The sequence below is a fragment of the Nesoenas mayeri genome (genome assembly GCF_963082525.1).
Source record: "Nesoenas mayeri genome assembly, chromosome: 6".
Lineage (NCBI taxonomy): Eukaryota > Metazoa > Chordata > Aves > Columbiformes > Columbidae > Nesoenas > Nesoenas mayeri.
In genome coordinates, this window is record NC_137545.1 from 26,540,458 (window position 1) to 26,545,088 (window position 4,631).

A 4,631-nucleotide genomic window follows, 5' to 3' on the forward strand; every position below is an offset into this window, starting at 1 on the left:
ACCATACATTAACCAACAGGGGTGCCCTACCCCAGCTATTTATGAGTGGTGTTGCTTTCCAGGCTGAACAGGCTCATGCACAGTTCAGTCCACACTATGGCTTCTTCAACAGGAAAAAAGTGATTATTATATTAGAGAAGATGTTTCAGCATTTGTCTTCGATGGAAATACCTTTTTCAGAACAGTTTAATTCATCAACATAGATATAATAATTTATTACTAGTTTGGAAAACTATGTGAAATCAAGAAAAAATCCAAGAATTTTTTAATGAAAAGTAAGCTTGACCTAATGAAAAGTCAATTCCCCCTTTCATCCTTATGTACAGTTTAGAAAAATTATTACAGATAATAGCAAAAAAGGCAAGTTTTTATCATCATCCCCATATATCTGAATTCAGAAGCCCAGAAAAAAAAAAAATTCCTTAAAAAAGGGCAGAGTGGTTATCTTGAATGTTGTTATATGTTGTAAATCCATTAAATCAGTGTTCCCGGTTTGCACAAACTTGTATATCTAGCATTATAAAATCTCTTAAAAAGTAAAGCACTCCAATGTTGAATATTAAGGTGGACTGGATTTTTCTCCTTAGGTATTGCAGCGATCTGGGAATTTATTTTTACAGCCTGAGATGTCAGTATGCCACAGAAGCATGAAAATCTCACCATCTGTATGCTCATGGACAATCTCATCAAGTACACACAATGACAGACTTAGAATTACAAAATTTAAACGCTATGACTCCTGCTTAGCCATACATGCTCTCAAGCCTATTTTAAATAGCATTCAACCTGAGTTATTATGCTGCTTACCTCAGGCCTAAAACAGTTTAATCCCTTTCTGTGTTTACTTACCCGCATGGATCTTGTCGTAAAACAGGCACATGCTATTTGAAATAACACTTGTTAAATTAAATAGGAGGTTACACAGAGATGCATATTATTTAATTTTGCTGAGTGCTGATCCATAACACAGTGAAGGTTCAGGAGCTGAGCAATGGCTTCACCTGGCAGCTTACCTAATGTGCGGGGCAGTGTCCTTCTGGATATGTGTTACTTGTCAGTGCCAGGAAACAAGGATATGTTTTAGTTGGAACTCTGTTATAGCAGACACTACATAGTTTAGATTAACTCCTTTCAGTAGTACAGCATCAATGTGTTATTCCCTTAACATAAAACATACAGATTATGTAAATCTGTAATAAATACTATTTTGAAGTGTATAGTAATCAGAAATCTTTCAGGGCAGGATGGAATGGAAACTGAGAAATATTGAAGAGTAAACATTCCAACGCTCATTCCTCTGCTTCTCCTGGCAGAGCAGAGCACTTGCTGTAGCTGGGCTGCTAATACTCCAGCACCAGGGTGTGCCCAGGAGTCCCACAGAGCCTGGGTGTCCTGGGAGAGCTGGGGCCAAAGCGAGCCCGCACAATGCATTCCTTCTCTCTCTGCAGACCCTGTCGCACAGTTTGTAAATGGGACTGGTTGTTCCTGGTCCGAGGGAAGGCCAGCGATTTTTGTACCTCCTCACAGGGCGCAAACTGGGTATGTGTGGTCACTCAGGCTTACAAGGCCAAGCAATCCGAGGGGCAAAAGGCATCGGCAGAAGAGAGGCTGTACAACTTGCTTACAACATGTTTAGCATTCCGGACTCTAGTTACTGTGCAGAGCTCAGAGAGCAACGTAGCCTCCGGAGTCCATCAGTAATTGGCACAGCTCCGCATTTCCCTCACCTTTGCGGGCCTGGTCTGGGGCTTTGGCGGTAGGTTGGCTCTTACGAGGCAACATCGCCGCGCTGTCGGTTATGGTCTGTCCTCTGGTGGAGAACAGGGAGCCGGGATGTCAGCATAAGGCACTCACAGGACTTGTACGAGGAGCTCCTCGCCTCTGCCCCTTGTGGGGATGCATATTGACGGGCTCCTGGAAGCCTGGGCACCAAGGGCGAGGTCTGAAATCTAGCACTGATAGCCACCAGCTTGCCAGATCCCCCCGAGCGCTCCCTACCCCGCGGCGCGGTCCCACCGGGACTCTCTCCGGGTTACCACCTAGGCGAGTGTGGTGCTGTCTGTTGCGGAGGGCCCTGATTGTGTTGAGCTTGCCAGCGAGAAGGAGGGATCGCGGCAGGCAGGCAGGCGGAGAGAGGGAGGGAGGGGAGGAAGGGAGAAAGGAAGGAGGCCGGGCTGATTAGCATGCAGCAGCACTCGCAAGCCCGGCTCCATTGTTTTAACACCTCCCCTCTCCTCCGCGCCAATCTGTCACCGTTCAGCAGGCGAACGCTGCTGCCTCGAATGCTGCTCTTCTCAAATGAGACGGATAATTAGCTGCCCCGCACGAATGGCGCACTCTTCTCACCCCTGATTGCTATCACCTTCTTGCTCCTGGCAGTTTTGACACCTCGTAATCAGCCTGCTGCTTTTTCTCTTTTCTTTCCCTATTTCTGATTTTTTTCTCCCCCTCCCTCTTTTTTTTTTTTTTTTAATGCAATCCCAGTTGCCATTTGGATTGAGACTCCTCTGTTGAGTTAACCTTGTATGATTGCGGGGGAAAGGGGAATGTGCGGTAGGGAGGAAAAGAAATCGCCTCCTCTGAGTTTCATCTGCTGAGTGAACCATGGGTGGGGGTAGGAGCATCTAGGCTTGATCCTCCAGTGCTTTTGTTCGTAAGGAGGAATAGCCTCTCCTGAGCATTCTTTGAATTAACATTATCTTAGATGGAGAAGGATAGTGTGTGGAGCGACTCCTCCGCTCAAGTTTATGGAGAAAAGTCTGCATTTCTGTTAAGTTGTATGTTTAGTTAAATTAAGCAATATGAGGCGTAGATTTTAAAATTCACACGGCCAGGAAGCTCTCTGTTCCTCCCGGGTAGGCAGGGAAGGAAGATAACTTCTGAGCCTCTTAGAGTGAATTCACTGTGTTTCATGGGAGTCGGAAGAGAGCTGTGATTGGAGTGCGAGATGACAGAGGGAACTTCTTCCCTTCCGATTACAGAGAAATAAGAGATCTCAGTTAATGCTCTGGTGATTTCTGTGAGATCTCAAAAAACAGAGGACTCGTGGAATCTGTCATAGGAGCGTTTTCCTGTCCTCTAACAAGCACTGACAGTCTAATTACTGCAGCTACGAGCAGCTGTCGAGTGAACCAGAGAGACAGAGGAGCTACGTGTCTTCTACCCGGCCGCCGGCACTGAGCCTTTGCATCAGGCTGAGACAGCCACAGAATGCCCCTTAAAAACCTCCCGAATAGGAAAGGGGGGCGGTTGCTTCCTTGCTTTCAAGTCAGAACTAAGAGTTCCCGGGAATAGTGGCTGTAAGCATGAGGGTTCACCCGTCGCGTACTGTCAGCGCGGTGCGGCGGGACGAGAGAACCCGAACGGGAGCCTTGAAAACAGCTTCAGCCCCGGGGCTACCCCGGGAGAAACTCTGCCAGCTCTGGGAGAGAAAGAATTCGATAGTACACCTTGGCACGAGTCTGCTGCAATTTCTCTCCTTTGAAATTCAACTTCCATCCCTCAGATTTATTATTATTTTTAATGATATCCCACTTCTCATTTCGATTCAACCTTCTCTGCTGAGTTGAGCTTGTATGGAAAGGGGAGCAGAGGGGGGGAACACTGAGGCTCCTCTGGTGAGCGCAATAAAGCAGATGTCCCTGCTGGCAGCAGCAGCTTCCTCCAGGAAAGCTGTGCGAGTGGGGCCCGCTCAGGGACCACACTCACCTCCCACTTCAAGTCGCTTGCAAATGCTTAGCGTGATATTTATCTATTTATTTATTTATTTTTAAACCAGACTGGTGCCCCTCGCAGTGGTCTGAACGGTGAGCCTATCTGGACACCCTCAGGCAGCAGTAGTTTCGAGCGCACTGAATTAAACAGCTTCCTAAGACGCGGCACTAGGCAGGAGCTCTCATAGCGGGAGATGGATGTGTTCTGCTGGTCGACGATGCTTCGGATGACCGTGCCGCCGCCACATTCTCGCCCCCGCCTACCCCTCTCTGCCCTGGCTGCAGGGGGGGGCGGGCCGCCTCCAGCAACAGGGAACCGTGGCCCAGCGGGGGAACTCGGGCTCGGTGCGGGGCTCCCCTGCTCTGCCCCCAGGAGAGCTCACGGGGAAAAGCCATCCATGCATGGCGCGAGGAACAGATGACTTTATTTTCTTTAAAGGTGATTCGCAGTTTGTCAAGCTCTTAATAACGTGAGCTCCTGAGCTCGAATTTCACGGTTGAGAGGACAAGTCGGTTTTTTTGCCGGGCTGGCTGGAGATGTGCAAATCCCCTTTTCTCCTCCCAATCCTGGAACTGCTGCCTCTCCCAGGAACCACCCCCAGCCGTGCTCTGTGGGGAGGTACTTCACATGCCGTGTCCAGGGATGAACGTGTCCTCCTCAGCGCTGCGTACTGGCGGGGGCTTAGGGCTGTTAACAGTAACAAACGCTTTCTCCAGGTCCTGTAGCAGACATGCACTGCACACTGCGTTTATTACAGTACACTCTGTTGACAGCCAGTCACAAACATGAGATGTTTAAAATAGAGAAAATAATTGCAGAAAAAAATTTTAAAAATTATGCAGGTGTTAATTCTTCCAGAAATTGGTCACCTGTGAACGAATCTTTAAAAAGAGAAACTGTTGTGCTTTGCTGCTATG